Below are 12,250 nucleotides of genomic sequence, written 5' to 3' on the forward strand. Positions count from 1 at the left end.
CTGTAAAATTCTCTTCCTTTGTTAAAAAAAACTTTTTAAAAATGTCTTTCTTTCAAAAGGGGGGGGGGAGGAGTTAAAATCCAGCAACAAATAAGATTTTTTTTAAAAAAAGGAAAGAAAAAAAGAAAAAATACATAAAGACAAGACAAAAATATAACAACAGTGGTCGCAAATCTCTCTTCTTTATGCGTAGCCATAAAAAAATGTTGTTGTCGCCTGTCTACAAAACACCTGTTTTGATTTAGCTGCACTTTTCGCAGAACCAACTAAAGACAAACAATATTCAGCAGCCATAATAGATAAATGAATTGAGGCAACTAAAAAGAAAAAGAAAAGGAAAGACAACATTTATGGAACAACTGATTTCAAAACAAGGGTCATGTTTGTTTTTTTATTGACAACTGTATTTTAAGACACCAATTCCAATCTGCACAGTTAGTATTTTGCAGAGATATTGCTAGTGCTGCTTAAGGGAGTCATGAACAAAAATGTGAAATGCAACAGCTACAGTTTTAGTTTGGAACTGCAGCTCACTCTGGAGCTGTGATGCCTTTTAGAAGTACAGAGACTACTCCAAGTCTGCTATGATCATGTCAAGGTCCATGAAACACCCATGGCCTGTCATGGAACACTCTTTAACTATCTTATTTACCTCTTTCCCTTTTGCAGTCCTTGCAGCATATGATTCTGCTACCTGTTTTTCATTCAGCCAGAGGCTGCATGGGAGCAAGCACTACAGATATAGTATTCTCTATACTGCCAACACTGGGAACAAAGTACTCACTTTGTCTCAACCTGGGGTCAATGTCTCTAGGACAATATCTGATCAGCACCAGTGAACCTATTTCACAACTGTCATGTATATATCTTTTATGATATCAGTTCAATAGTGTAATACGAAACTTTCATACGTGGGTACATTCTGATTTAATATACCATTTAAGAAAAGATGTAGGAAAAATTTACTTTATTTATAGTTTAGAGAAGAACAAAAGAGCTCTTTTCCTGCAAAAGATATTAATTGCAAAAACTTGATAAATGACCTCCTTCATGCTTCCTTTTACAAGATGCCCTAACAGGAAATTAGGGCATAAGACCCTTAATATGAGTCACTCAAAACATCTTATACTTCAGGGAGCTGGGATCATGTGCCTAGAAGTCTAGATCTGATCACACAAAGCTACTGCTTGAGCAGAGAAGGTTATTTTTATTTTGAATTAAGCTGCCTAGAGTTTTCACATGAGCAGCAGTCACCATCCGCTAAGCACCTGCAGCATGATGCCACAGCAGAAAGAAGACAGAGAGCACATTATGTTTTCCATCCATATAAATGACTGAAAAATAAACCTGCTGCTTCTTCTAACTGAAAACATGGTCAATTATCAATGCATACAGAGGGGCAAGTGGATGGCAAGCTAGCACAATTGCGACTGTGCTCCCATTCTCACCATTCATCACTGTCCTAGATTCAACTGTTGCTATGCAGGAAGAATCTTCTATAACTACAACCTCAAGCAGACTCACACGCACATTTCCCGTTGTGCACAGGTTCATATCTCAGGTCCGCACAGGCAAAGCAAATAAGTTCTGGAAATACAAGGTTGAAATGTCCTCAAGACAATTAAGTACATACACAAAGTATTTATGTAGCACTTCCCATACATGCTCAAAACATTATGCCAGCAGTCTTTCAACAACCATACAAGGTAAACAGTATTATATATCTATGTTGTATTTTGGAGTTGGGAGAATGGGGGTATGGGTGAGAAGCTTACCTAAAGCCTGGTAAGTTCATAACTGGCTAAGATTCAAGACTGAGACATCCCACATTTGGATGTCATACCAGCCACTGGTTCTTTGAACATCAACAAGTATCAAAACTGTTTACTGTATTAAAAATAAGTGCAGGCTGAAAGCAGAAGTTGGAGATTTATTTGATAAATACCTAGTTGCTTTTATTCCTTTCAATTTGCTTAGTAATTGTATTCGAAATGTGCAAAGTTCACAAAACAACCAAAATACAATTGTAGGGATTTAAGGCAGCTAGCAATGCTTCCATCAAATTTTACTTTGGGGTGCTACTTAAAACTTCATTACAGGGGGAAGGCGACAGATTACAAGAGATAAGAAGTGAAACTAAAGTAGTTAAAATCCATCGCTCCTGTTATCACTCCAGGGAGGCAAGCTTCCCGTCACCTAGACGCATGGTGGCTATGCGCCAGCTGGACAACCAGTAACCTAACGCACGTTTATGTAGCCCTCAACAGTCAAAACAAACCAAATGCACAGCCTCAAGGAACCTTTGCTGGAAGAGCCCCATTGAAATGAACATCAGCCTGTGCAACTTCCCATGTGCTTCACACAGGAGGAGATCCCACTCTATTGCTCCCAGGTACATCCTTCACCAACAGCGGGACTACATCAGGACAGAGCTCTGTGCAGCAGCTTCATGCTTTCCTTGCTCTTTTAATAATCAACTTGAACAGCAAATATGCCCTTAACAGCACAGCTTTGAATAAGTTCAGATCAGATGACATGCGAATCTCGAAAGGTAAAGAGAGCCAAATACAAGCACCCAGTTCTGGAAGCATTTCCCAGACCCACCCCCTTCCCCCCTCCAAGGCCTGTCCAAGGTATTAATGCACCAGATGTATGTTGATTCATTTCGCTGTAGGCAGGGCAAGGTCTTTAAAAACAAAGACACTAGAGCCCACTATTTGCACACAATGAGTGGGCAGTGATGGGTATCCTGCACTATAGATGGGACAATTGTTGTTGCTTTTAATAGCAAATTCAAAGGATCGAACAAAGAATCCATCCAAATATGAAGGCTTCAAGCCAGACAATGGAGTGTATTAAATCTAAATTCCTTTCTCCGTGTAGAAATATGCAAGCAGTTAATTCCCTGGCCAAATTAAAGTGCATCTCTCAGACTGTAACTGCTTATTATCTAGAAATATTTTCCTTTCCATTACAAGGAAGCGTCATACATGCTCCAATTGTTCAGACCCCTCCCACCCACCCAAAAATTAATGCGCTGCTTTCACCACAACAAAAAGGGAATTGAGGACAATTATTTACATGCCAGGCTCCTGATTTCATATGAGAGCAATTTCCTCATGCAATATACATTATATTTCCAGGCTAAATCCTAACTATAACGATGTGTTTTGTAATGTGATGACCATCCCTCCAGAGTACACATGATATTAATGAAAGCAAGATCAAATTAAACAGATGACATGATTAACTGTATTCATTTCATGCATGAATGTGTTTTATGGGGGGAGATAAAGACTTGAAAGTAATTACCATGAACTGAAACTCCTTCACTGACCTCTGCTTGCAGCCAGCAGTTGTTAAATGCTGATAGGTTTATAACAAAGAGCAATGCCTCTTGTCTGTGGGCTTTTCTTTTATGCCATACAAGAAGCAGAGCTCCTCCACCGTTGCATGAACACTGTACCTCTGTATCTACGTCTCTAATGCAGCATAAAGATAACTGTGGAAACCTATCAAATTGGCAAGTGCAACGTCAGCAGCCAATGGGAGAGGGGCACATGCAGAATCTAGCACATGCTCTCTGAGGCTTGGATACTGTCACTGCTGTTTAGCCGGCTGCTAATCTAATTATAGCAGTTTGCTAGCACAGTACTATGAAAGCAGAGCACATGACCGGGGGGGGGGGGGCCACAAAACACAAAGAAGGTAAGTGTACAAAGGAAAGTGTTTTGAGGTTTTTGATTTTAAAAAGAATTAAAATGCAAAGCTCAATTTCATGCAATTTATTCCAATACCCACTCTTGGTACCTGAAGGGGTAGTCATCATTCAGCAATTTCAAAACCTTTCCCTTTATGAGTTACATTCATTCCAACCTGTAAGTCTTTAAACTCAACCTTTCTGCATTTATACGAAGTGACAGTTTTCCTCGACACTGCAGATGACAACACAGGCTACTGAATACTTCCAATCCTGATTCAATATGCCACCATAATCAGAAAATATGTAAAAACTTTTAGTACATGGTCACTCCAGAAGAAGTTAATGAGGCTACTTTAACAATACTGCTTGCATATTTTCAGAGAGTTATGACCGTTTCTGCTTAAAAACATCAGTTTAATTCTTCCTTTTGATATGATTAGGAATTCAGAAATCACTTTTCCAGTAGGCCAGTAGCTTGAGGTCTGGCTCTGGTGAGTAACCCCATCCAGAACAATTGCAGAGAACTCAGAGGAGAAAATTAAGTCCTTGTTGGGAACAAGAAATTAAACCTGCCACCTTCAAAGCACTTGGCCGCCTGCAAGAAACCTAGGGGAAGAACAGAGTTGGAGGGGGAGGAGGCTCACCAGATTCCTGGGGCAGTTCCTCAGAGATGGGAGGAGGAAACAGAAGGGGGGGGGACCCACTAGCCTGGGCTCAATTGTCTCTATCAGCCACAGAACCAAAAGCATGGAGATGGATGCTGTTTCTTGGCTGCTGCTCCTGTTCCCTCCCAATCAGTTTAGTGAGCTTCACTCTTTCTCTCCATCCTGGGGGTTATTAAGTGAAGAGACGACATTCATTGCTGGAGAAGGCACACAGCCAGGGCTTGGTTTGCAAGTTACAGCAGTGTGATAGGAGAAAAGAGACTCCTCCTATCTCCAGTTTCCATTGGAGAGGAGGGTTTTAGTGCCAGTGATGGCACACACAAGAGTTGGCTGTTTGATATTGTACAAGGAACAATTAGCTGAAATGACATATTGCTCACTTAGCATGCCAAGGTAGTGGGATCAATGACCATATTCTGCAGTGATATTTCAGGGAGGGGGCCATGGCTCAGAAGTAGAATACCAGGTTTGCCTGCAGAAGGTCCCAGGTTCGGCCCTCAGCATTTCCAGTTTAAGAGTTTTGGAAGTAGGTGATGTGAAAGATCTACCAGTCAGTGCTAGGGTTGCCAAGTCCGAATTTCGCTGCAGCAGGGGACTCCTAGCTGGCGGCTGGAGCGTGTGCGTGTGCGCCGCATCCACATCACTTGGAAGTGACGTGACCACGCCGGGCACGCTGGGGGCGGGCCCACGACCATCTGAGGGAAAACCATAGAGTTTTCCCTTGGATGACCGTGCCCCCCCCCCGCGTGCCCGGCGTGGTCGCGTCACTTCCGGGTGATGTGCAAATCGGGGTGGGGTTCCCCCCGGGGCCCGATCTGCCGGTGGCGGGGAACAGGCCTCTGGGGCGGGGTTTTCCCTGCCCCCGGGGGACTTGGCAAGCCTAGTCAGTACATACAATACTAACTCTGTACAAGGCAGAAATAGCATCCAATCCATGATAGATTTAGGGCCTGAACCCAAGTTTCCAAAATTAACTTTCTCACTACTGAATTGCCCATTACCTGAATTAAAGAGAGATCACATTAACAGATTTCTGTATTAATTATATGTATTATATTATGTTACAAAATTCCATGTATTACTACATTCCCAAGTCTAATCCAACATACTGTTCAAGTTCCACAAAAATTAATGGGATATAAGTGTGCTTATTTTAGACCTGAATTGGATCCATTCAGTACAATGTAGAGAAATTACGCACTGGACTGAATGAGCTATCTCTGCAGTTCCCCTCCCCCCCTTCTGTAATTAATCATTCTTTAATTAGAAATATACGTGGCCTGTAAAGAAGACCTACCAAGGCCCAAGCTTGTGCACTATCAGAAGTCTCTCTCATTTCTTCTGTATTCTGCAATTCTGTATTCCACCTCAAATGAAACTAGACTCCACACCACTGAGACGAACAAAGCAGGTATAAAAAACAAATCACTGGCTGAGGGTCAAAAAGTTAGCTTGAAACTCAACATCAAAAAAAAGGAAGATCATGGCATCTGGTCCCATCACTCCTTGGCAAATAGAAGGGGAAATTGTGGAAACAGTGACAGACTTCATGTTCCTGGGATCCGAGATCACTGCAGACAGTGACTGCAGTGATGAAATTAAAAGACACCTGCTCCTTGGGAGGAAAGCAATGGCAAACCTAGACAGCATAATAAAAAGTAGAGACATCACCCTGCCAACAAAAGTCCGCATGGTCAAAGCAATGGTATTCCCAGTAGTAATGTATGGCTGCAAGAGTTGAACTATAAGGAAGGCCAAGCGCCGAATAATAGATTATTTTGAATTATGGTGCTGGAGACGATTTTTGAGAGTCTCTTGGACTGCAAGGAGATCAAATCAATCAAATCTAAAAGAAATCAACCCTGACTGTTCCCTGGAAGGCCAGATACTGAAGCTGAAGCTCAAATACTTTGGCCACCAAATGAGAAGGGAGCACTCACTGGAGAAGACCCAGATGCTGGGAAAGATTGAAGGTCAAAGAAGATGGGGACAGCAAAGGATGAGATGGTTAGACAGTGTTATCAATGCAATGAACATGAAATTAAGCAAACTTCGGAGTACAACAGAAGACAGGAGGGCCTGGCGTGATGTGGTCCATGGGGTCGCAAAGTGTCGGACTCAACCGTGCGACTGAACAACAAAAGTAAAATACGCCAAAATGTGCAGGCATAAGGAGATTTTTGACTTTATGCAACATGTACATATAAAAATGCCTTATACCCAGCCAGACCACTGGGTAAATACACGTAGTACTGTCTGCTCTGACTGGCAGTATTTTGCCACAGTATCATGACACAAAAGTCCTTCTCAGCACCTGCTTGCTTAGATTCTCCAACTGGAGATCTCATGGATTGAACCTGGGACCTTATGCACGTAAAGGAGATGTTCAGCCACAATTTCTGACTGCTGTCAAATAATAGCAGGGAGTTGTGACACTGGTCGACTGATCAGACATGTGTATCTTCTTGAATGAGTGGGAATGAAGTTCTTAGATAGATCCCCATGCCTATTCATCAAGGGCGGCAGGTCTGAAGTGGCTGTTATTCACTAAACACTGATTAAAATGGTAAGCTGCCTCTGTTTTACACGCAGACATGAATTTAAAATTAAATGGATTAATATGAGCAAGCTGGATGATCAGTGCCTGAACTAGAGCTTTCTTTTCTGATTTTGTTATCACTATACTGTAAACTATGATATAGTTTCCCACTGCATGCTGTTTTGCTAGTTATCTTGCTGTTTTGCTAGTTATGCTATGGCAGCAGAAATTAGGGTTGCTATTTCTTTGAGTAACCAATATAAAGACTTTTGCAACAATACATCTAAATTAGCCTATGAAATGTTAGTAACTACACACTTTTTTACTGAGATGGTGAAAAACCTATGCAAGGCTGATATGATTTTTCAGCATTCCAGTTTAGCAACGAAAATCCCCAAACTGAACATAACTAGGAGTGTAACTACAATGCAAAAGAATGGAATGTCTTTTTTCTATTAGCACATTTTTCAAACAGCAACAACAAACACTAACGGGGACAGTTTAAAATCGAACAGCAGAAGAACTGCATTTTTATAAAGTTACTTTAAAATTCAACATTTTTAAATAGACTAAGACTGAGCCTCTCAGTAAAACCTGAGAAAAACTGCTTGTAGTCTCTACTTGTTCCAGATATATAATGCACAGTTAATACAAACTTAAAAGAAAGACATTAAGGGCTTACTTATAAAGCACCAAGAATAGATACAGGGGCTGAAGCATGTAAGTATATCTGAATAACAAGGCTTGTAATAATTCCCCCAAATTCATTCATATTATTACACTAATTTCATAGGTCCCTCTATTTATTTATATAAAACATTATATCAAAATGCTCAAGTCAAAATTAACAATCTGAATATATCAGAGTCCTACTGGATCCCCCAAATACCAATTCCATAGCCTTTTTCATATAAGCCACGAGGACTTTTTACAATTTCGTTTAAGTTTCTCTTCAGAGACTTTTCTTCTCCTAGAGAATAAGCAATGGTAAATATTCTAGTCCCAAAAGGAATTCTTGGTCATGACATATCTACATCACAATGATTAGAAGCAAGAATTGCCAAAAATTTAAAGTAGAATGGTTCTCACAGGAGGCTGTAATACAGACACAAGGAAACAACATACAGCTTTCAGAAGCTCAAATGACCATCTTCATTCTTATTCCATGACAGACATAAATACTAGCAAGAAGATTACTATAGGATCTTTATATATAAAAAAAGAAGTCCAAAGGCTCCATCCCTATGTCACACTTGAATGTGATGAAGAAATATGGGATGGGGTGTTATGCAGAGCTGTCTTGGTTCTCAAAGGCTGTCAGTGTCTTATGAAACAGTAAACAGGCTGCTATAAAATAAACACTGTCGTAACAAGGCAAAACTAAAAAAAAGTACATAGCCCATCATTTTGTCCATAGCTGCATTTAATGACCATTCCGCTGCATGACAGAGACAGAATGACAAAGCAGCAACCAATTTCCTACCAAAGACTTTCAGAAAAGGAAACAAAATCTATTTGGTTTGTATTGTAAGTATGGATTCTGGAACAGTAGCTAACTTTGGAACCCTAACTAAAACATATTCATTACTTATTTTTTTTAAAATCACATCCCATTTTTTTGGTAGCCCTCTCAAAGCAGCTTGGAGAGTACTAGGAAAAGTTAAATGCACATCCTAAAATACAACCAGGAGGCCGACAACAAAAAACCCAGAACAAGTAGGAAAGAAGCCAAACAATAACCAAAATCCTAGAATTGAAAAATCTAGCCTTCAGAACTAAATCATCTGACAATAAGTATTCTAACATGATATACATATACAGAAAATATATATACATATCCACATGAAAACACACACTCACTACATATTACAAATATACAGTCACCCTAATTCATCAAGCAGTTTAAATTTGTGTAGGCTTCTGCACGTTCCTATCAGCATCTTAATGTTCATCAGAACCGTATTGTCTGGTGCTGTAAATAGGGATTTGCATCAGCCTTTCAATTGACCAATAGTTACATATGGCTAACTGCCCATGATTACAGTGTCTAAATCTTAGATACCAATACATATAAATTGTAATCTTGGTGGGGGGGTCATCTCATCTCGATCTTGTAATGCAAGAGTATATGCACCTAGGAAGGCCTTGCTAAAATATTTTTAAAAGTCTGATCCATCATAGGACAAACAAGTCAAAAAAGGAAGCTTAATATTCAGAAAAGAGGAAGAGAGCATATGACTTTTTTAAAGCCTTGTCAAAACTGCAAATAGTACACATACACAGCAGTGAAACATTTAACGTTATTCTATTAGTAAACACTTTCACTAATAAATGCCCCCAAAAAGTTTCATTGTCCTCAGCTTATCAAGGCTAGAGCTTGGCAATATACTTGTCCCTTTTGAAGTTCCAACAGTTCAATTTGTTACCTTTAATTTGTGTAAGTTCATTTTAGATATTATGAAGCATGCTGTACAAAGTTATTTCTGTGCTGACTCAACAGAGGTTCTTTACTACCACATATGTCCAACTATGGGGGCTCTTCAGTACTCATCAGTTTCTATTTCAAAGGAACTTTTAAACAGACACAGTTTGTTCCTTTGAATAAGCCTAGTTTATTAGTAGTGTTTTTATTTCCCAAGAAATTTAGAGGAGACATTTGAAAAACATGGACATGTTGGTAATTATCTCTCATCTAGATTTCTCTAGTATAAGCACTTCTTAAACCAGTCAGATCCTGCCACATCTGCCTTTTCATATACATAGCTTCTAAATTAGAAGTAATAATACAGCAATTCTATTCATTTTAGAGCAATAAGCTCTAATAATTCAAAATGTGTTCTTCTAAAAGAGGATTTCTCTACTGGTGAATAAAATAATTTCATTTAAAAGCTAAACATTAACTTTGTGTGTTAAACTTCAGAAACAAATGATAAATGTGTACACGTTAAAGTCACTGGAAAAAATCTAACACAAAGACAATGGAAAACATCCTTATCATTGATGTGTGTATGAACATACAGGTAGGATCCAAAGAGCTTTTTTAGGTATCCTAAAGAGTTAGGATATAGCCAGTGAAAAGTTTATTGTGCTTTTAGCTTTTTCCCTTTGAAAACCGGATCCACAACTGGTTTTGAGAATATCCTTCGTTTCAAAAGCATATAAATGAGAAGGGGAAGGGCTGTTTCAAAAGTCCTTTTTGGCACAATAGATTAGTGGCAGTTTGCATTGGATCTCAGCTCTTTGGAAAAAATCTAACACAAAGACAATAGACTAGTGGCAGTTTGCATTGGATCTCAGCTCTAGTCAGATTCTACCAGGATCAGCAGGATTTTAGTCTAAGCAATTTTCATTCTTTTTGGCCCACTCAGGATTGTAGATATCCAAGTATTGTCAAGGTTCACGGAGCACATTGCAAAATCCTAAACTACTCAAGTTCCCGAAAAACTATGCCTACATGCTTTTGGGATACTTTGCAGAGTGCCCCAAGGAGCAGTGCTTTCCCTGATGTTATTTAACATCTATATGAAACCCCTTGCCCAAATTGCCCAGAGACACGGGCTAGCGTGACACCAATATGTGGATGACACCCAGCTCTATCTGTTGTTGGGTGGCCAGTCTGACTCTAGTACAGGAGATCTGAAACTGGGGCCCATTCAGGGAGGTCTGAGGCATCTAAAATGGTAATCTGTGACTGGGATGTAGCTACAGGGAAAGAAGGTATACATGACCCAAAAACCTTACTAAAGTGCTGTACCCAGATTTTAGGAGGGATACGTGCCGCTATCTGTCGGGAGGAGCTGTTTATACCACTGGATACAATGTCCCAGAAGCGTGCTTCATTTTCCTCGAGACAGCCCGTTCAAGCTCATTCCATAATGATTTGGCGTAGTCCCTTTTCTTTGAATTAATTAATTTTTATAATAAGACCTAAGTTTCAAGAGGTGAGGCATCAAGTAGTCGTAATTATTCCGCCTTACCAGTCTCATTAGAGATGTTAGCTCTTTTTTAATCGCCTTACACTCCTGATCGTACCAGCCATTACTGGCATTAGGTAAGGGGTTAACTGGCCTGCTATTAATAAAAAAAGATTTAAGGTAGTCGTTTCTAGCTTGAAAAGTTTTAATAACATCATTACCTGGCAGAGAAAGGGCTAACTTCATAGATTCCATCTCAGGATTAGCAAGAGTTTGGGATAATTTAGTGTTTAGTTGGTCTGACCACTTAAGTCTCCTGTAGCCTGGGGTTATACCTTCTGCATATTCTGGTACTGATTTCAGAAAAATATTATCATTTAAATTAAATATAAGTCTCAATGGGCAGTGGTCACTTAAAGGGCTATCGACAACATCAAACCTGTCTACAAAGTTCAATAAAGTAGGCGATACAGCAAAATAATCAATTGTACTGGCCCGTAAGGTTGACAGATAAATAAAGGAGCCACCAGTTACATCCAAGTAAGTGCCATTTAGAACATGGAAATTGGCCCATGAAAGCAATTCCAAGAAGTTGAGTCCTGATTAATAACCTTATCCTTGAAAGAGCGATCTAAAAGGGACGCGTGAGCAGCAATTAGCAAGTTCTTACTAGCTCTTGTGTGTAGGGCAGTGGTTCTCAATCTGGGGCCATATGGCCCCCCAAGGGGCCCCACGATATTCCAAGGGGGCCATAGGTAAAAATTGCATAAATGGGGGGCCATGGCATGAGACTAGGGGGCCACAGAGGGAAGTGAGAAGTGAAGAAAACAGAGAAGTGACCTGGAAAAGAAAACAGAAAAGACAGTGTGTGGGGTGCTGTTTCTTCATGCAAGTGTAAGCCTGAGTCCACTAGGGGAGCTAAAGAGTAGGGGTATTCCATATAAGGAAGAAAAAGCACAATTTCTCCAGAGTTATTGGGAGGCCGCCTGAAGGACTCCAGATTTTGTTATAAACCTACATATTCGATATTCTAGGTATGAGAATTCCTTATACTTATGTTAATTGGCTATCAGTTTGTATTTCGATTGTTGTTGTGAATGTTTGTAATGGATGTTATATGAATCTTCTGAGAGTTATTGGAGGGCCTGAACTGCCCTCCAGCTTTATTATAAAAGCATGTATTCATAGGCCAGGGCTGTATGGAACTCTTGAAAGGAGGAACAGACAAACCAAGACAGCGCAGAGCTGCACGTGTGTTCACTTTCAAGGGACTATAGAAGTCAGAAAGGACTGAGCCCCTGGTCTGGTTGAACACAGCAGGCCTGAACTGTTACATGTTAATCAAGGTGGGATCACACTGTCAAAGACTTGAAGTCCCTTAGTTCTTAACTGAAAAGTTTTCTTTGGTATCCCTCTTTTAAATAAATTA

General features: G+C 40.0%; 1 pseudogene; it reads left to right on the forward strand.

Moving 5' to 3' along the window:
* The first annotated feature begins 10,584 nt into the window (after nucleotides 1–10,584).
* Nucleotides 10,585–12,250, forward strand: part of LOC107113870 — a 3,600-nt pseudogene continuing 1,934 nt past the window's right edge.

The sequence above is a fragment of the Gekko japonicus genome, unplaced genomic scaffold, assembly GCF_001447785.1.
Source record: "Gekko japonicus isolate JY-2015 unplaced genomic scaffold, Gekko_japonicus_V1.1 scaffold382, whole genome shotgun sequence".
In the NCBI taxonomy this organism is placed as follows: Eukaryota; Metazoa; Chordata; class Lepidosauria; order Squamata; family Gekkonidae; genus Gekko; species Gekko japonicus.